Source organism: Pteropus medius, unplaced genomic scaffold (assembly GCF_902729225.1).
Source record: "Pteropus medius unplaced genomic scaffold, Ma_sr-lr_union100, whole genome shotgun sequence".
Taxonomy (NCBI): Eukaryota; Metazoa; Chordata; class Mammalia; order Chiroptera; family Pteropodidae; genus Pteropus; species Pteropus medius.
In genome coordinates this window covers 2,591,248-2,613,949 of record NW_024354498.1, presented here as the reverse complement: position 1 = coordinate 2,613,949, position 22,702 = coordinate 2,591,248, and the positions used below count along the sequence as shown (strand labels likewise).

Below are 22,702 nucleotides of genomic sequence, written 5' to 3'. Positions count from 1 at the left end.
AAGAGCTTGGATGAATTGTGTTCATGTCCGAGTATTTTGTGGAAGGTAGAAGTTGTGAGTGGTGAAAATGGATATTTGACTGAAGAAATTTCTAAGCAAAGTGTTCAAGGAGTGACTTTACTATAATCTCTTGAGTGATTACAGTAAAATATCAGAGGAGAGAAATCATTTGAAGGTAGAATTGTTCATCAAAAAGGAAGTAGACTTTAAAAAGTTCGGACAATTCCGAACTTATGTATGTTGAAAGAACTAAGAACGCTTGTTAGGGGAGAACACAAAGGGTGTACTGAATTTGATGAGATTGGTATGAATTAAGCATTTTAATTGAAGCCAGGAGCTACTCATCAAGACAATGGGGGAGATTGATTAGCTATCTAAACAGAAGCCAGAATCTATCATCCAAAACAATGGAAGAATGACCTGCCCCATGGAATTTCAGAGATCCCCACAGGCCCAGAGTGCAAGGGCCTGAGGGCAGAATGATTTCAAAGAAGGGGCAGCCTCAGCCAGGTGGCCTCACATCTCAAGCTCCACCGGAATTCCAGTACAGTGCTCCTTGACCACAGCTTTCTCTGTGTCCAGCAAAGCCCAGAGGTGTCGCAGACTAAACCTAGATTTCAAAAGAAGGAGCCACACAGGGATATAGGAGCACAACGCTGGCAGAGGGCCACTGTAACTGTGGAGGCACAGTGACCACAGAGAGCCCTCACTAGGCACTGCCCAGTGGAGTTGTGCAGGTGGGGGCCACCCTGAGACCCCAAACCTGTAGAGCTCCCTGTGCAACTGCAACTGAGAGCCACAGGCACAGGACTCCAACCTATGACCAGCATGTGTGCCTAGCAAAACTTGAGGGTGGGGCTGCAGGCTCAGTGATTTTGGACTTGCTCAGGACCTATTATCCCTTTCCTCTTTCTTATTTCTGTTTGAATTTAATTTTTTTTTATTTATGGAAATATACTTGACATATGTTGTGTAAGTTTAAGGTGTACAACATGTTGATTTGATATATTTATATATTGTATTATGATTGGCATTGTAGTGTTAGTTAGCACCTCTATCATATCACATTATTATCATTTCCTTTTTTGTGGTGGGAATGTAACCACAGAACCAACACAAAATGGTCTCATCCTGTTTAACAAGATACTGAGTTGCTTTTCAGAGACAACAGATCAAAACTGCATGTCATGTAGGTGAAGCATACGCAGAGAACTCTGACCTCCAACTGCACCTGGAACCAAAGGACTGGGACATAATTGGAACTTCAGCACCAGAACCTGAGCACCGGAACCCTTTCAGAAGTGAAGGGCCCAAGAAGATCCAGTGCTGATACCTCTTACGGTAAATGGCCAAATTCCAAGATCCTTCCATTAAAACTTGCCCCAACATTGCTTCAGAATATATGTTCCCCCTAACCCTTTAAAAACTCTTAACCCAATCCAGTGAACTAGATGGATTCGAGGCACTGTTAGGTTTCCCATCCTCTAAGTTGGCACCTTCTTGATCAATAAACTTTTCCTTACTCTAAACTCTTTTGAAGCATCAGGCACATGAACTTGTGTTCAGTAACAGGAATATTATTTCTCCCTTTCAGAATGGGAGTCTTTATCCTATGCCTGTCCCACCATTGTATTTTGGAAACACATAACATATTTGTTTTCACAAGTTCACAGTTGGAGAGCAAGTTGCCTCAAAATGAATGGTCTAACCTATATTTGATATTGAGATGAGACTTTGCACTTAGACTCGAGTTGATAACATGTGAGGGGAACATCGATTTTGGGGCGCCATGGATAGAATGCTATAGTCTGAATGTTTACATCCCCCTAAAATTCATATGCTGAAATCTTAATGTCCAATGTGACGGAATTAGTGGTTGGGACTTTGGGAGATGATTAGGTCACAGGCCTACACTCATGAATGATACTAGTGCCTTTATAAAAGAGGCTCCAAAGAGATCCCTTGTCCTTTTAAACATGAGAGGACACAGAGGAAAGGCCCTGGCTATCGTCAATGTAAGAAACGACCAAACCTGTAGAGAATTTTAATGAGTTTATTTGAGCCAAACTGACAACAATTGCCAAGAAGCAAGATCTCAATGGATTAAAAAAATTCTCCAGAGAATGGCAGTTCTGCAGCTTAATTTACACATTAGAATCAAAGGAGGAGATGTAAGGAAGGTTCATTGGTGGCAGATTAAGGGTGTGGAAAAAAGCAAAGCGGGGAATTATCTGGGATTGGATAAAAAGTAAAATGGAGAGATACATACTTCTTTTACATTGGTGGATACAGAAGAGTTAATAATTAACATTAACAGCACACAGAGATGGTGTGCAGGGGACAAGATCACAATGAGGGGTTCTGTGGTTTCCTGCTCTGGTGCAGAGGGTTGTGCCAAGAGGGCTTTGGGGAAAAGGGATTGCTCTGACATTCCAGGGATATGTTATCTTAGATGCAAAATAACAAACAAACAAACAAAAAACCCCAAAACCAAAAACCAAAAACCAAAAACAAAAAAACAGGCTTAAAGGCTGACCTTTGTCAAGAAAACTACAGGCCTAGGATGTGATTACTAGCCATGACCTGCTTTTAGTTAGGAATTTTTATGTTTAGACCATCTTTATGTGGTTAATTTCAGTCTCTGTATTTGTAGGGCCCACCATGCTGGCCTTTCCTGAGCTTGTCAGGTTTAGTATGTGGCCCTTATTTTTGTCCACGCTATGAATGAGGAAAAGGGCTCTCGTCAGCACGCAACCATGCTGGCAACCTAACCTCAGATTTCCCAGCCTTCCGAACTGTGAGAAATAAATTTCTGTTGCTCCTAAGCTTTAAAAACATAAGCAAAATAAGGAGACATTAATACCAGAAAGGTTGTGTGTGGGGGTGGAGGTGACATAGGAAGAGTTGTGTGTTAAAGGCAATGTAATCGTTGTACATTTCTTGGTTCAGGTGTGAACATTCTTTGCAATATCCTAATAATTTTAAAATGCAGAATATAAACTTAACTAAAAACCTGTGATATAACTATCAAGCAGGAAAGGAGACAACACACGATGTGAAAAAGCTAAAATCCTCATCTGTTTTAAAAGGAAGTCAATACCTATATGAGTTTTCTATTGCTGTTGCAACAAATTTACCAGAAACTTAGTAGCTTGAAATAACACAAATTTGTTCTTATAGTTCTGAGGTCAAAAGTCCAGTATGGGTCTCTCTAAAATAAAATCCAGGTATTAGCAGGCTGCGTTTCTTTCTGGAGGCTCCAGGGAAGAATTAATTTCCTGTTCATTTGGATTATTGGCAGAATTCAGTTTCTTGTAGTTATAGAACTGAGGTTCCTGTTTTCTTAGTAGTTGTAAGCTTAAGTCTGTTCCCAGCTTCTAGAGGTCACCACATTCCTTGGCTTAGGGCTCCCTTTCTCTACCTTCAAAACTGGCCAGGGTAAGAGGGAAGGATAGGGAGGAGCAGACCTTTCTCACATCTATTTCTGATTCCCTCTTCAGCCTTCCTCTTACACCTTTAGAGACTCATAAAATTAAATTGGGCCCACCCAGATAATTTAGGATTAATTTCTCCATCTCAAGGCCCTTAACCTTAATCACATCTACAAAGTCCCTTTTGCCATGTTAGGTAACAAATTCACAGGTTCCAGGAATTAGGACAGGGGACATATTTGTGAGTCTATTATGTTGCTTGCAACAAACAGTATCTTATGTCTAACATAGAAGAATTTTAAAAATTAGAGCAATTTGGGGGATTGTTTTATAAACTATATAAATGTCTAACCAATGTACTGCATTCTTGAAACTAATAAAATAAAGTTTAAAATAAATAAATAAAAATAAAAAACACTGAAAATGAAAAAAATATATATGCATATTATTTCAAAAGGAGAAGAAACAGCAAGAAAAGTATAAATAGGTTGCTTCCAGGAAATATGACTGCCTTATGTGTTTGTGGATTGGGACAGAAGATTTGAAATAAGGTAGTAGTCTGTTTTGTTAAAAGCCTCTAAATACTACTTGACATTTTACTATGTGCGAGTACTACTTTGCCAAAAATTAAATATACTTATAAAATTAAAAAAGGGAGGGTTTTTCCAATTACTGTCTTAGAAAGAAGGCAATCAGGTTTGCAAAGAATGGCGTTTAGAAAGAAATACTCAATGCCTCAGTTGTATATAATGCCCTAGCTAAAATTTAGGAAGATACATGCTTCTATTTTTTGCTAAGGATTGTAGAGAAAATCTGATTCCTAGCTGTCGGATCTTTTATTTATGTTATTTTCTTTTTAGGAGAGGCAATCCTTGGTTGACCTCACAGATTGCAAGGAACTTGTCAGCTTACAATCCCTTATTTTTTTATTTTTTACACTGACAGCACCTGGTCTTACTAAGTGGTCTCCCATCTAAGTACTAACCAGGCGTGACCCTGCTTAGCTTCCGAGATCAGATGGGATTGAGCTTGTTCAGGGTGGCATGGCCGTAGACAGATCTTTTAAACTTAGTTAATCATTCTTAGGAGTAAAATGGGGTGTTTGGGTCTAGCTGTCATAACCTAATGTGGTATACTGTAAAAGAACACAATTCATCACTCTCTGGTATCCTCAAAGTGAGACTTTGCAGCTCTTCTTATGATAGTTGAAACATGGCATCTGTTTCTCCTCCCTCTGAATTTGAGCTAGCCTTGAGATGACTCGCCACTATAATGAAGCAGAAAGGACACTGTGTCAGTTCTGGGCTTTGGCCACAAAAGGTCTCACTTCTGCTCTCTCTCTTGGGCTTCGGCCTGTAACATAAGAACATACCTGGGCTCCCCTGTTGGAAGATGAGAAACAGAAACAAACCATTCCAGCTCAGGCCATCCTAGACCAGCCTTCCTCTTGTGACCTGGTATCTGACCGCAGATAAAGGAATAAGCCCAGCTAAGGCTACAAGCACTGCTCAGCTGAGCCTATCCAAAATTGCCAATTGTAAGCTAAATAAATGGTTTTCTAAGTCCTTCTGTTTCGTGGTAGTTCATTACACAGCAATAACTAAGTGATCTGCCAAACTACCACCATATTATAATTACAAGCCATGTACCAAAGTGAAAATACAGAGCCCGTGTAGCTTCAGAAAAATTTATAAAGCAATATGTCATTTTCCCTCTTGAAATGTTTTTTTGGCCAATATTTTATTTCTGGTAGCATTCTATTCTTTTGTGAGTTTCCAGAACCATTTAACATTACTTTTATTACAATGCTTTCCCGTCCTCACAGAATCCAATTTGACATCCCAAATCAGAAGTTCATATTCAAGATATAGAGATTAAGAGGACCTTTTTACTAGTGTAAACGACAGTATTTATGAGGGCAGCAGAAATATGAGAAATGTTTAGTTATTTCTGTAACCACATAAAGTAGTATTAGCTCAAAAAAAAATGGACATGTCTTTATGATGTGAGGGAGAGTTAAAGATCGAAAACGTAAGGGGTTCTGCCAGGATTTTTAGTAGTACTTTCAGATAATGAAATTATTATATTCCTGGAAAAATATAAAGAACAATATAACAATCACTTATGATCATGTTTCCCAGAGATAACATTTTAGCATGGTTTTTTCCATGTTTCAGATATAATTTTGCAGTTTTTAAATCTTTTATAATGCTTTATATGCTTTTTTCCATAAAAATACATATTAAGCAGTTTCCTCACTAAATTTTTTTCAGTAAAATGATTTTAATAGCTTTATAATATTCCATTCTGTGCATAATTATTATTGACTTTATTTTATAATCCAATAAAATGATGTATAATTTAGGTTTCCTTTCATTACAAATTGATATAAATACTAGTTGAACATTATTATGCATAAATCTCTGAACATATGTTCGTATTTCTGGTTATTAGGATATATGCCTAGAAGTAAAATTATCAGGAAAAAGAAAATTAATATTTTTAAGGCTCTTGAAACATCAAATTTTCCTACGAAAAAGATGGCATCAGTCCCTATTCCTGGCTGCTGTGAATGACATTCTTTTAATGCACCTTCATCAGTATTAAATATGTCCTTATTTAAAAATTAGGGTTATTTTAAAAGACAAAAAAATCTTATTGCTTCATTTTATATTTTTATTGCCAATAGTGTGACTAGTTTTTCAGGTATTTATTTCCAATTTTCATTTTCATATTGGAAGAATTTTCTGGTCATGTCATTTCCTTAATTTATTTTAATTCCTGTGAGCTCTTTGTAGATTAAAGATTTTAATCTTTGTCTTTCACATTTCTTGCATATAATGTTCCCAACTTATTGTTTGATTTCTAATTTTGATAAGTAGAAGTCTTATACTGTTATGTAGACAAATCTATTGCAATTTTACTTGATTTTTTTGGTTACTTTCCAGTTTAGTATACTTTTCTTTATCCCGAGGTCAGATAATTATTCAGTCATTTTCTTCTGTGCTTTTATAGTTTTAACTTTTTGGGGGGCTTCTGAATATTTAATCGGTGGCTCAATCATAGCTTCTATTGATTGTATATTTAGGAAGAATGAATTATCCCAGGTGAACAGTGGTAGAGGAATTTTTTATTCTTTAAGTAATATACACTTATGAAATCATGATAAAGTTAAAAGATTTACTTTAACTTTGACAGCTGAATTTTTTGTCATATTGTTGGGCTTTTTCTCTCTAATCCACAGAGATACAGCACTATCTCCAAGAGAGATGACCTAGATTCATTCTCTGTCTAACAAAAGCCAGTTGAGAAGAGTGAGATCTGTTTCCACATCAGTGATCAGTCTTATCATTGTAATGAGAAATTGAGAACACACGTAAATTCAAGAGCATAGATGGATGGACAATATAGCATGTTGAAAGTTGGCCTCAATGTTTTTTGTTTTAATAAAATCATTCCAAACTGTGCAAATTTGCCTCTTCTTAATTGCTTCCTGAGGGCTTCCTAATATAACAAAGGACTTTATTTTCTCAAAATATCAGCTAAACCCATCCTTAACTACAATATGTTTGAATATCACTACAATAAAATTTGAGCTAGAGTAATATAACAGTAACAGCATCGGAAGTTTTATAGAAATTATGTATTCTCTACCTACTTCCAAACCTGGAGCAGTTTACAAAAATCTAAGGTACTATGAATCTGACAAATCTATAATTATTAAATGGAAAGGACAAAGTAGTGGGAATAAGGGTTGGGATGAAGATTGGAAAGATGAGAGTGGAATAATGAGAACATCAAATGGAGCCAAGGGAGGCTATTATTTAATGAATCAAATAAGTCTAAACTTCCTGGAAGCCAAGGTAAAAAGGGAACCATAAGAGTTATACAGCTAGCTAACAAAGGGAGACACACAAAATCAGCAGTTGAGACCAACCTTAGTTCAGAAGTCTGAGAGAAACTAAACACACGAGTTGGGAACTGAACAATATAATAAACAGTATCTTCAACGGCAATTCTACAATTATTACAGAGATCTTCTTTATATGCTCATTTTTATGTTGGTTTTATATTTTGAAATGAGAGCATGTTAACAGTAGCTTTGTGAAGGCATTTCTTGAGTAATCAGTTGAGAAGACAATATTGAGCAAAGGGAGAATTTGGAATGAGGATCTGTAGCATGAAGGAGCTGCAGGTATTAGGGCTAGTTAGCAGAATTAAGATTTGTAAAATCAGTTTATTCAGAAGCACATTTACATGTTACCTGAACATCATAGGAAGAGATAAAGCCAAGTTGTGGGAGGTCAGGGAAATAAAGGAAAATTGCAGGAGGCTTACATTGGCTCCCATGGCCAGCATGTTCTTTCATGTGATTCAAAAGTCTTCATTATTAATTACCTTTTCTACTCCTCACACCATTAAGAGGTAGATTCTCTCTTTCTAGGCATATCTTGACCAGGATACAGAGTTGAATTGAACTTAGGCGAAGAGAAGTGATTTATGAAAACGATCTTTTAATAGAGCTGGAAGATTTAGTTTGAGACCTTCTCTTCTAATTTCCATGGATTCCTATCTGAGCCCACTTCTTTCCATTTCTCCCTTATTTTATGGCAAAATTAGATACTGTTATTAAATATATAGAAAATGAGAGAAAATACATATTCATAGATATATGACAATATAATTCCATATTCAATTTGGATAATCTCTTCACATAAATTCCTTTTTAACTTTTTATTACGAAAAATTTCAAAATATAGAAAGTGGAGAGAAGGGTATAATGAATCCATTAACTGCTCCCTTGCTGCAAGTCATTGACATTTTTACCAACTTTATTTCATCTCTCTCATTTCATGCTTTTCCCAACATTTTATTACAAAAATTTTCAAATATGGAGAAAAGTTGAAAATTCATAAAATGAACCTTCATATGTCCACCATGAAGATTCTACAATTGATATTTTCCTATATTTATTTTATAATATATCTACCCATCCCTTCATCTACCTATCCCTCAATATCTCATATGTTGATACATTTCTAAGTAAGCTACAGACACCAATATACTTAGCCTAAATAGTTCAGATAGCTTCTTAGTAAAAGAGTTCAGCACTTACTTGTAGGTCTTTATTTTGAAGTAAATTTTATATACAGCCAAATTCACAAATCTTAAGGGTACCATTTGAGGAGTTTTGATATATGCATACACCTGTGTAGCCCAAACTCTATTAAAGACATGTAACATAACTATCACCCTAGAAAATTCCCTCAGTCCCCTTCCCAGTCAATTCATGCTTCCACCTTGATTCTAAGAAACAGCTACTTTTCTGATGTTTTTCACCTTAGATTATTAGTGCTGCCTTTTTTAGAATTTCATATAAATGGAATTATATAGTATATGCTCATATAGTATTAGCACGTTTTTGAGATTTATCCATGGTGTTTGTATAAGTAACTTATTTCAATACACCACTTAAAGTTTTTTTGATAAAGTATTTTAAAGAAAATCCCATGCCATGTCCTTTTGTCCATTAATGCTTCTATTTCATCTGTATTCTCATTTGTGTATAAGTGTACTCTGCCTGTAGTTTTTCCCATCATAATCTTTTCACTTCTTTCCTTTTGTTAGCCACAGTTCAGCCAATAGTTTTGCCTATATGGACTCCATGCTACAAACACACTTAGGTCACCGAACGCTTTCTGATATAGCATGAATGAGGGAAACTGAACACTTTCTCCTTGCAGAAACAGTTTTTGCTATATTAGTCTTTTAAATTTTTTCTAAAGAATTGATTCTTTTCCCTCCCCTAGATCTCCCAAGAAACTTTCTGCCCACTTGGGTTTCCCACCCCCATCTCTGTATGCATCCCATTCCAATTACTGCATTACTCTACTCATCTGTGCTCATAACAGGAACTGTTTTACATGAATGAATCTATTTTCATGAATCCTTTGATTTCTGTCATCCATATACAGAGAAAAATCACAGTAGATAGAGTAGGGAAGCATGGCGGCTTAAGAGTACAATTTTTACTCTACTTAAAAGCCTTTCTTTTTCCTCAACATTTTGGTAAAAATATTAAATAAGTTGTTTTATATTTTATGTCAATTTGAAATTATTTTACTCTCAAATTTCCAGAGAGGAGCTTCTGACCTGAGCTACCAGCAGTTTAATTGTGGGACTGGGAATGAATGAGGTTAGTCTATGTTCCGCTTCACCACAGATGTCAAGTTAATTAGTAAAAAGCCCAGAAGGAGCAGTTTGGAGATTTGATTTTCATCACCCAGTGGAAGGGAAAACATCAGCTACTGAGAGAGGGTTCTCAGTATGTCTGCACCCTGTTATTCCTCTACTTAAAATTTGACATCTAAAATAAAATACATCTTCTTAGGGGATCATGTGTGGTGGTAAACTTCCTCTTTTGTGAGAAGCAGAAAAATGCAAGCAACTTTCTTATTTCTAAAATATGTTGGCATCTAAAATTTAAAGCAAACATAATATAAAAATCAAGATTATATTTAAAAAATGTCTCTTGTATAATTATATACTGTATGACACATGTAAATAATATTTATCTCAAGCAAAAAAAGTAGTATATTCTTTGATAAACACAACAGTTTAAACCAACTCACCATAAAATACTGTAAAACATCTAATCTGGAGACACTTATAAAAATGAGCTTCCGAGGACTTCGTAAGTTTTTGCTTCCTCTATTTAGAAATGGCCACAACACAGTATGGAACAGCAGAAAATGGTTATGATAATGGCATTCCACTTTGACATAAAAAATGTCTGTTGAATATACAACTTCTCCCCTCTTTTCCCATGTTAACATTTTCTTTTCCCACACGTTTCTATTTCTTAAGAAAACATTTGTTGAAACAATAGGTATAAATATAGTAAAAACTGTGTGCATTTAATACAAGAAGATAATTGGTTTGGGAAGATGGCGGACTAGGTAAAATCAGGGTTTGTCTCCTCCCAGGTCCACATTAAAATTACAACCAAATTATAAAATAATGAACATAGAGAATCTTCTGAAGTCTGGCTGATCATAACACATAAGTCCGATAATATAAAGGAGCCACATCGAAGCCGGTAGGAGGGGCAAAGTCACGAGTCAGGCTGGACCAGCACCTGCAGGTGGTGGAGGATCACCAGGAGGTACAGCGAGGCTGCAGAGGCTCCCCTGAAGGAGAGGGGTGTCCTGGACTCATTTGAGGGCTCCCCAGCCCAGGGAAGAGGAGATTCCAGTAAATCTGTAAAAACCAGAGGGGATTCTGGCTGTCTGGGTGAGACAGAAGAAGACTGAAACCCAAGACACCCTTTTGAAGGACACGTGCTCAGGCTCTCTGACCTGTGGACACTCACCCGGGACACTTGCAGTGAGTCAGAGGCTCCCGTGGAATTCATTCTGAGAAAGTCTGCATTACCTGGCACCAGAACTAGAGCTGGAAGGGCAGCCACCATTGTGCCTTAGTCCAGCCTCTCTATCAGGCAATCTACTGACCCCTCCTACAGGGCCATTAGGAAGCGCTGGCCTGAGGGGATCAGCCTGCCCCACCCAACCTGCAGATTGCCAGGGGCTTTAGTTGCTGGATGGCTGCCATGCCCTACACCCATTCAGGGCCAAGCATTTACAGCTGGTGGCCAATGCTGTGAACAAGCATTTCCGAGATAGGGTCAGGCAGATTACTGCTGCCAACACGAACTTGGGTGGATCTCAGAGATCTTTGAGACAGTCCCAGACAACAGTAGCTGGTCTTGCTGTGACCTGGGACTTCTGAGGGAATGCGGGAATGGTTACCAAAGTTGCAGCAAGACTGAGGTTGTGGTCACGTAAATGCCATTGTCTCCCTGAGACCCCGACCCACCCTACCCACAAATTGCCCCAGGTGGCCCATTGACAGTGAATTGGCTACCACAGGGCAGGCACTGCACTGAAATCAGTTGCAGGCAGACCTCTGCTCCCTGCAAGAGTTGCAATATCATGTGCAAAGATCAAAGGGGTCTGTGGGATCGCCCCAGACAGCAGCTGGTCTCACTGTGATCTGTGACTACAGCGGGAACACCCGGGCACAGAAGTTTCAGCAAAACTGAGGCTGTATTGGCTTGACGGCCCTTGTCTCCCTGAGATCCTGCTTCACTCAAGCCACAAAGTGCCTACAGCCCACTGACAGGCAGCCTTTTGTGCCCTGCTTGACTCTGGGGTTGTGCAGTCGGCACAGAAAACAGACCTTGGCTAGCGCAGTGAGCGCATTTCAGGGAAAACAGCTGTGGGCAGACCACTGCTGCCTGTACGAGCTGCAGTATCTCTTGCGGGGATGGCAGGGGTCTGTGCTGGCCTGACGGCCCTGGACTCCCTGAGCTTCTGTTTCATCCAATACACAAAGTGCTCACCACACGTTGATAGGAAGTTGCCCTTACCCTGGGATGGCACATTCAGGCCCAAGGGTGGCAGCAGCTGACCTTGCTATGATTGGAAACTTGTATAGGGAGCCACAGAGACAGCGCTGGCATGTAAACTGACACTGCAGTAGCAGGGAGAAATTTACTCAATAGACCCAGGAGTCTCCCAGGGTCCCTGCACCACACAACACACATATCACCCAGAATTTTTCCAGTTTCAGAGACTTACAGGCAACTGACAGGCAGGGTCAAGCCTAGAGGAGCACTGGTCCCTCTGCTAAACTGCCCTAGGTCAGGGATGGGAGATAACCTACCATTGCCTGCAGCGCTGTCTCTTCCACTTATCTCTAGATCCAGTATAGGCAACAACCATCTGTGGATCACTTTCTAGCTCCCACCAGGTAGCCCTGAGCAATCAAAAGCAGTGGCTGATCTTAGCCTACTGGGGACCCTCTCCCAAGGGGCCACAAAACCAATGGCTATCACCAGACCACAACAGAGCAACAACTGACTAGCCCCATTAGCGGTACACACAAAGTGTGGTTGCAAGAAGTTCACAAGCCTGCTAGAGCAAATCCCACTCCGTGGGGTCAGCCCCCACACAGCAACTCTTACCCTGTGGGTGCAGCCAGTTCCCACAATTAGTCAGCCCGAGTGTTAATCCCATCCACTGATTTACTAACAACAATAAAGGCTTGGCATCAACAGAATATCACACACAGCCCACACAAAGATCTCATCCAGAGCCCCCGGCATATGGGATCAGGGGGAGTGCTCCAGTTGGCCATGCAGGACACCTTCCACATTAGGCCAACTGGCCAATGTTGAGAGATGAAACAAATATTCCTGACACATAGAAATGAATGCATGGAGGCTAATAAAATGAGAAAACAAAGAAACATGCCACAAATGAAACAACAAAAGAAAACTCCAGAAAATAAGCTAAATGAAATGGAGGCAAGCAACCTACCAGAGACAGAGTTCAAAACACTGGTTATCAGGATGCTCAACAAAACGAACTTAGTGGGAGAATGGATGAGCACAATGGGAACCTCAACAGAGAGATAGTAAGCATAAAAAAGGACATATAAATCACAAAAAGAACCAGACAGAAATGAAGAATATAATAACTGAAATGAAGAATACACTAGAAGGATTCAACAGTAGACTGAATGAAGCAGAATATCAAATCAGTGAACTGGAAGACAAGGTAGCAGAATACACCCAATGAGAACAACAAAAAGAAAAAAATAGTTTAAAAAATGAGAATAGTTTAAGAGACCCCTGAGACAACATGAAGTATAACAATATTTGGATGATAGGAGCACCTGAAGGAGAGGAGAGAGAGTAAGAAATTGAGAATCTATTTGAAGAAATAATGACAGAAAACTTCCCTAACCTGGCAGAGGAATTAGACATACAAGCTCAGGAAGCACAAAGAATCACAAGCCTGAGAAATTCAAAGAGACCCACACCAAGACACATCATAATGAAAATATCAAAGGCCAAAGACAAAGAGAGGCTCTTAAAAGCATCAAGAGAAAGGAAGCTTGTTACTAAAAGGGTATCCCCATAAGAATGTCTGCTGACTTCTCAATGGAAACTTTGCAGGCCAGAAGGGAATGGCAAGAAATATTCAAAGTTATGAAAAACAAAAATCTACAACCACTGATACTCTACTCAGCAAGGCTTTCAATTAAAATAGAAGGTGAGATAAAGAACTTCCCAGATAGGAAAAAGCTTAAGGAATTCATGACCGACAAGCCAGTATTACAAGAAATGTTAAAGGGACTTCTGTAAAAAGAGAAGGGGTAAAAAAAAAATAGAAATAACAAATATGAATAATAAAATGGAAGTAACTATGTACCTATCAGTAATCACTTTAAATGTAAATGGATTAAATGCTCCAATAAAAAGATGTAGGGTAGCCGAATGGATAAGAAAACAAGACCCATGCATATGCTGTCTACAAGAGACCCACTTCGGATCAAATGATACTCACAGACTGAAAACAAAGTGACAGAAAAAATATTTCACGCAAATGGAAATGAAAAAAAAAGGCTGGAGGAGTGATACTTATATCAGATAAAATAGACTTTAAAACAAAAGGCTTTAATAAGAGACAAAAAGGGCATTACATAATGATAATCAATAAATCGAGAAGCCATAACCCTAGTAAACATATATGCACCCAACATAAGAGCACTTACAAACATAAAGCAACTATTGACTGACACAAAAGGAGAGATCAATAGTAATACATCAGAGTAGGAGACTTTAACACTCCATTGGCACCAACGGACAGATCTTCCAAGCAAAGAATCAGCAAGGAAACAATGGGCCTAAAGGCCACACCAGACCAGATGGATTGAATATATGTTTTCAGAGCATTTTAGCCCAAAGAAGCAAAATATACATTCTTCTCAAGTGCACAAGAAACATTATCCAGGATAGACGACAAGTTAGGACACAAAACAAGTATCAATAAATTTAAGAAGTGCTCACTTCGGCAGCACATATACTAAAATAAATTTAAGAAGACTGAAATCATATCAACCGTCTTCTCTGGTCACAATGGTATGAAATTAGAAATCAACTACAATGAAAAGAATTGGAAAATACACAAACACATGGATGCAAAATCACATGCTATTAAACAATGAATGGGTTATCAATGAGATCAAGGAAGAAATCAAAAGATATCTAGAAACCAATGAAAATGAAAACACAATGACTCAAAATCTATGGGACACAGAGAAAGCAGTCTTAAGAGGGAAATTCATAGCAATACTAGTCCGCCTCAAGAAACAGGAAAAAGCTCAAATAAACAATCTAACCTTACACTTAAAAGAACTACAAAAAGAACAGCAAGCAAAGCCCACAGTGAATAGAAGGAAGGAAATAATAAAGATCAGAACAGAAATAAACAAAATAGGGTCTAGAAAAACAATACAAAAGATTAATGAAACCAAGAGCTGGTTTTTGGAAAGGATAAACAAAATTGACAGACCCTTAACCAGACTCATCAAGGAAAAAAGAGAGAGGACTCAAATAAAATCAGAAATGAAAGAGGAGAAATAACTATGGACTCGACAGAAATACAAAGGATCATAAGAAAATACTACAAGCAATTATACGCCAACAAGTTGGACAATCTGGAAGAAATGGACACATTCCTAGAAACATACAATCTCCCAAGACTGAGTCAAGAAAAAACAGAAAATCTGAACCAACCGATTACCACCAATGAAATCGAAGTAGTAATCAAAAACCTCTCAAAAACAACGGTCCTGGACCAGATGGCTTCATAGGCAAATTTTACCAAATATTCAAAGAAGACTTAACATCTATTCTTCTCAAACTATTCCAAAAAATTCAAGAAGAGGGAAGGCTCCCTAACTCCTTTTATGAGACCACCATTACCTTGATTCCAAAACCAGACGAAGACATTACAAAAAAACAAAACAAAACAAAACAAAACTATAGGCCTATATCTCTTATGAACATTGATGCAAAAATTCTCAACAAAATATTAGCAAACCAAATTCAGCAATACATTAAAAAATATACACCATGATCAAGTTAGATTTATTCCTGGGATGCAAGGTTGGTACAATATCTGCAAATCAATTAATGTGATATGCCACTTTAACAAATTGAAAGATAAAAACCATATGATCGTATCAATAAATGCAGAAAAAGCATTCGACAAAATCCAGCATCCATTTATGATAAAAACTCTCAGCAAAGTGGGAATAAAGGGAACATGCCTCAACATAATAAAGGCCACATATGACAGACAAACCTATAGCTAACATCAAACTCAATAGGGAAAAGCTAAAAGCGTTTTCCTTAAGATCAGGTATAAGACAAGGATGTTCCCTTTAACCACTCCTATTCAACATTATATTGGAAGTCTTAGCCACGGCAATCAGATAAGAAAGAGAAATAAAAGTTATCCGAATTGGAAAAGAAGAAGTTAAACTCTCATTTGCTGATGACATGAAACTATATACAGAGAACCCTAAAGATTCCACCACAAAACTGTTAGAACTGATCAATGAATTCAGAAAAGTAGCAGGTTACAAAATAAATATACAGAAGTCAGTGGCATTTTTATACACCAGTGATGAACTTTCGGAAAGAGGAATGAAGAAAACATTCCCATTTACAATTGCATCGAAAACTATAAAATACCTGGGAATCAAATTAACCAAGGAGGTAAAAGACCTGTTTTCAGAAAATTATAAGTCATTGAAAAAAGAAATTGAAGAGTACAGATAAATGGAATCATATACTGTGCTCATGAGTAGGAGGAATCAACATCATTAAAATGGCCATACTACCCAAAGCAATCTATAGATTCAATGCAATCCCTATCAAAATACCAATGGCATTTTTCAGAGAGCTAGAACAAATAGTCCTAAAATTAATATGGAACCATACAAGACCCCAAATACTCAAGGCATTCTTGAGAAAGAAGAACAAAGTTGGAGGTATCACTACCTGATATCAAACTATACTAGCAAGGCGACAGTAATCAAAACAGCATGGTACTGGCATAAAAACAGATACATTGATCAATGGAACAGAATAGAGAGCCCAGAAATAAATCCACACCTATACGCTCACTTGATATATAACAAAGGAGGTAAGAATATACAATGGGGTAAAGACAGTCTCTTCAAGAAATGGGAAAATTGGACAGATACATGCAAAAAAAAAAAAGAAAAAAAAAGCTGGACCACTTTCTTACACTGTATACAGAAATAGACTCAAAATGGATTAAAGACTTAAATATAAGACCTGAAACCATAAAATTTCTAGAAGAAAACATAGGCAGTAAACTCTCTGATATTACTAACAGTAATTTCTTTACAGATATATCTCTCTGGGCATGGAAAACAAAAGAAAAAATAAACAAATGGGACTAAGTCAGACTAAAAAGTTTTTGCACAGCAAAGGAAATCATCAACAAAACAAAAAGACAACTCACTGATTGGAATAAGATATTTGCTAATGATACATCCAATAAGATGTTAATATCCAAAGTACATAAAGAACTCAAACAATTCAACAACAACAACAACAAAAAAATCCAATTAAAAAATGGGCAGAAGACCTGAACAGATACTCTTCCAAAGAGGAAGTACAGATGGCCAATAGACATATGAAAAAATGCTCAAGGTTACTAATTATGAGGGAAATGCAAATTAAAACCACAATGAGATATCACTTGACACCTATCAGAATGGCTATCATTAATAATCAAAGAACAACAAGTGTTGGCGAGGATGTGGGGAAAAGGGAACCCTCATACATTGTTGGTGGGATTGCAAATTGGTACAGCCACTATGGAAAAGAATATGGAGGTTTCTCAAAAAATTAAAAATGGATATACCTTTTGACCCAGCAATTGCACTTTTGTGGGTATGTTTCCCAAGAAAACCAAAACAATAATTTGTAAATATCTATGCACCCCAATATTCATGGCAGCACAATTCACAATAGCCAAGATACGGAAGCAACCTAAATGCCCGTTAACAGATGATTGGATAAAGAAGTTGTACAACAGAATATTGTTCAACAGAATATTAGTCATTAAAAAAATTGTACAACAGAATATTAGTCATTAAAAAAATGAAATCCTACCATTTGCAATGACATAGGTGGACCTAGAGGTTATTATGCTGAGTGAAATAAGTCAGACAGAGAAAGATAAATACCATATGATTTCACTTATACGTGGAATCTAAGGAACAAAAAGAACAGAGTAATTAAAAACAGACTCACAAATATAGTGGACAATCTGGTGATGGAAAGAGGGGAGGCAGGGCTGGGGTGCTGGGAGAATGGGGTGAAGGGTTAAAGAAGTACAAATTAGTAGTTGATAAGATGGTCATGGGGATGGGGAGCTCGGCATAAGGAATGCAGTTAGCAGTAATATATTGGCTAGGTGGAAAACCAGAGAAGAGGAGCAATTAGAGGAATCATTTTATAAACTATATAAATGTCTAATCAATCTACTGTATACTTGAAACTAATAAAAAAAGAAAAAAAGAATGACATGGACTGACAAACCAAAGGGATGACCAATAAATTTTAGTTGTCAGCTGGCAAAAAAAAAAAAGAATATGATAATTATCATTTTGGTGTCCACAGAATATATTTAGGTTTATTATCACTTCTGATGTGTTCAAAATTCATTAAGTATGCAAAAGAGATAAGGCTCAATGATGTTCAGTGATTTGTCCAAGTTCACACAGCTGTGAAAATCCTGCAGGACTCAAACCTTGGTCATCTGAGCTTACATCTAGTTTCCTTCCTCTTACATCAGATATCTCCAGAAAAGACAGAAGGCACACCACAAAAGTGATTACATGAGACCACAGACAATGAATGATGCACATGCAATATAAGACTCCACACATCATGTCCAGGTGGGACTATCTGGACTATCTTTAGATGATATTGCATCAGACCTTTCTTATTGATAGAGAAGAGATTAGGCTGAATTACTTTCCCATTCAAAAATACTTATGACTTCTACATTTGGATTCGAATGAAATGTGCAAATGTTTCAGGTTTGTGTGTCCTTTGTAAACACAACTTCCTGTTGAATTTTAGGAAGAATCTAAAATGACTTAAATGACTTCCCGAGTATTAAATAGCTTGTGAAGAGCAAGATCTTGATGAATTATGTCTAATCAGAGATACAAATCTAAGACATGAATTTTAAAATTTCCCTCAAATACACATGCTTCCAAGCAGTAGAAGGGAAGATAAGTTCACAGGAAAAAAGTGTTTTGGGGTTTTCTCATTTCTTAAATGGTCACAAAGTCTGTAGAAGATCAAAGATCTAACGACAATATTGCCTGTTTGTACGTTTTGCCCTCAAGCTCACTTTTGGATGAACTTTTTAATCCTTTCAATGCTTTAAGTAAAGGATAGGTAGGCCCATTCTAGATGTTATTCCTAAAATAGAGGCTAAGGAGTAGCTGCATCAAGTTTTCCTTTCTAGTACTCAGGATCTGATAGTTACTGTGGGATACTGGCCTCCAGGAAGTGAGGTCATTGGGTTTCTGAAGCCAGTGTCCCAGGTTTGTAGGTTTCTACATAGGAGGGCAAACAAAATAAGAACATAGCACCACTAACAGAGAAACAATGTAGTAAGCCTGGAATTGTGGTCAGAGGAGGTTTGCTTTGATCACCTCTATCAATCCTCCTCAAAGTATTGCTCATTGCCCTTTTTTATTTTCTACACCCTCTGTGGGGCCACTCAGCAACATGGACAGTTCCCTTCCTGATCAGTCTTGGCTTAAAGCGCCCTAAAAAAGTCTTCTTCCCGCTGCACACCAATGCCTCAGGGACAACTCTGCCTTCTCAATTGTCCACATCAGTTTTACCAGATGTAAATCAAGCTCTTTAGCTGCCTCTGTGGACCTCTATGAAGCTTTTGAGTGCTGGCAGCCATTGTCTTCAAGCCCTTACTCCAAAGTCGGTACACCAAATATGGAAAGGAAAATCATAGTTAGGAGAGAGAAAATAGAAACAGTTAAAATGATGTAGGAAAAGTGGTAAGATGAGGAGAAATGTCAAGATGTGAGTGAGAGGAAAGGAAGAAAAACAAAGAGGCTTATGTGGTGAGGAAGAGGTGACACACTGCCTCCTGGGAACGTGTTCTTTTTATATGAGTTCTTCAGAGCCTTTGGAGATGCTCAGGAAACACTTGTGCACATACCTCAAAGGAAGAATTTTAGAATATTTATTTTACTTATATTAAAAATAATAATCTTGCAGGGTACCAAAGTGATTGAGCTTCTTAAGTCAACAGGCCAGCTTTTTACAACAGACAAATATATATTATCTATAAGGATACTAAATGTACTTTCATGATAACCTAACTCTAGTATAAGCCATCCACCTTTTCTTCTTATAGTAGAAAAATATAATGAGGTTGTCATTCTTCAGATTATGTGTTTTCCATATTTGTAATCATCTTTTTTAGGTATAAATCATCTTATGGCCAATATATTCTACAGTCATTCTAAAGCTGAAAAAAAAAAGAGTAAAACTGATATACGTTTGCTGATCTTCATAACTGATGACTTGGTAGGTATGAGGATGTTGGTATTTATGGTTTGATTTCTTTTATGTTGATCGCATCTTTCTACTTAATGTTTTGTATGACCTCCTGAAATATTACAATAGAAATTAATACATTCCTGTTTCTCCTCAATATTTGCTATGAAATTGATATGTTCCTGGGGAAAACAGCTTTAAGCTTCCTGTAAACTCCACTTTAGTCCAGTGAAAATCATATCTACAAAAGCGAAAGGACCAGAGAGAATGCTTTCACAAACATTTCACTTAGTTCTTATAGCAGTCTCTTTCAGTTGGCTTTATTCTTCTTTAACAGTTGAGAAAATGGAGTCTTACATTGCAAAACAGCTATAGAAGCAGTATCTGAAGTTGTATGTTTTGAATTCCAAAATATGTGCCCCTTTCACTTTACCCTATGACCTGTTCTACAAAACAGAGTGCACTCTTTGTCTTGTTTAGAAATGAAGTTACACACTACGCCAAAATATTTCTACTTTTGGATCTGTCTAGCACAAGGGGAAGATGCAGCTGATGTGTTCTCTAGCCCTTACAAGTCAACTCCTGTATGTGGTTCTACTCAAAGTTAAATGGCCACTTAAAGCCCTCAAGCTCAAATTTGTATGGGGATGTTTAAATATGATACACTAATATGATGCAAATAGGTAAGCACTTCTGAACTGTTTAATGTGTCAAATACTGTGAAATAACCAGTCCCCATTCCTTCTGAGTTGGAAGACATAATATGTCTTTGTGAGACAGAAGGTTATTCTGCAAATAAGGAATAATTTCTCAAGTGTTACAGGTGGACATATGGTTACATTGATCTGAAAATGCTTAACTGACTTAGACATCCAGAAAGTGGGAAAATAATTATTCTGGTCAAAGGTTAATTTGCTGTACTGCAATACTTGGCACTAACAGGTACATTCTAATCATTTTTGGTGCCACAACTGTGTATCAAGTCCAGTAATGGGTGTGCAGTTGATTATATGCCAGTAGCAGGCTGCTGAAATGCTATTTTAGCTGAGGTCAGCTTGCAGTTATAATGATTTGACACCTCTGCCCAAATTTAGTGTCAGAAAAGTTGAAATCTCCTTTTTGAGGAAGTGTCTGAGGTTTGGAGGTTGTACTTTCTGAATTATCTATCATTTGTTAAATTTAAGTTTAGAACAAAACCATATAGTTTTTCCAATTGTATTAATTTGACCCAAATGCTTATAAAGTGGTCATGATCACACAGAAGTATCTGGAATTTTTGTTGTTGATAAGGGTCTCCCTTTGGAAAGTGATGAGGAAAAGATTATATTTGTTTGTACAGATGATAGAGTCTATCGCTGTTTGGTGATTTTTTTTTTTTGGAGGGTGCCATTTCATCTTACTACATTTTCCCTCCTGTTTATAAAATAGTGATAATCTACATTCATGAAAACCTATACATTTTCTAAGACGCCACTGTCCCAGTGCAATTTCCATAGTGTAAATTAGAACCTATCCTATTGATAATGTTCCTTTTTGTGCATGAACTCCTTTTTTTGCGAGCTGACTGCAAAGTTAAGGTCACAAAGTATCCGTCCTTTTTCTCTTCCTAGTCCCCCAGTATGCACTCTTGCACTCCTCCCCTCAGCTACTTTCCATTTACCACTCAGGATATTCTGATAAAAATGCAAAATTGAATATACTTCCCCTACTTCCCAAGCACCAAAGCCCTCCTCCCAAGACACAGGCTGAGGGGAGGGATAGCTTTTATCTAATAGCTAATTGGAAATTTTCAAGAGGCAATTTCAAGCTTTAACCAAGCCTTTGTGTAGCTAACTGAGTGGTCATTAAGAGGTATATGTTTTCAAATGGGCTGTTTCTTATTCTTGGCAGGCTCAAGGAGGTATAATTTGAGAGAAGGGGATAACAGATAGGAATTAACAACTCTTTACATAATTATGTACTGTACTAACTCCATTGTGAGAGAGGTGACCTTGTATATTATGGAACCTTAGAGAATTATTGTTTTTTCCTTCTAATGAGGCTTGTTTGTACTGTCTCTGTCAAATAGTGCTTGTCCTCTGAAGACTATGGGTGAGTGTATGTGGATATACTTAAGTATGTATTCCAACAGTTAACCACTAGGCAATCAGAAAACCAGAGACCTGTATGCAATTCATGCTGATGGGAAGAGCTCAAATTAGAATATAAGAGTGGTGCCAATGCACACTTGGATGTTTCTATGGAATTAGAAATGTCAAAGATTACTGTGGATTGTCCTGCTGGAGTCTTGGTACAAATATAGATTGAATAACTAAGATTTAGGGAAATTGCTGAGAGAAGAAAGATATATTATCATTGGCTGAGAACAAATCCTGGGCTCACTGAAAAGATGTCCTGAATTGTCAGTGAAGATTTGTAAGATCGATAGTAGAAGAAGGATGTCTTGGAGAGGAAGTGAATCTGAGAACATGGGTGTGGAATTTAGGCATTCCATCCCCACATACATACTGGGTCCTTTTCCTTCGGGTTAAGGGGGTAAATATATTTGCTATGCTCTTTTAGACTTTTTTTCTTCCCTGCTCCACTCTAATTCTAAACCATTCAGGAAACACTAATATCCATACAGCTTTAAAGGGCAGAACTATTGAGATAAATGGACAGAACCAAAGAGGAAAATGTACCCTTCCTCATTTCTCCCTTACTAGGGGCATACAGAGATGCTGTAGCCCATTAGGGAACTCTGCCTAATGTCCAAGCTATACCTGCAATAGAGTGAGCA

The 22,702-nt window shown here is 37.5% G+C and overlaps 1 pseudogene; it reads right to left on the bottom strand.

The window, feature by feature from the left end:
• Positions 1–4,367: 4,367 nt before the first annotated feature.
• LOC120594331 (uncharacterized) lies at positions 4,368–4,486 on the bottom strand (annotated as a pseudogene).
• Positions 4,487–22,702: the final 18,216 nt, after the last annotated feature.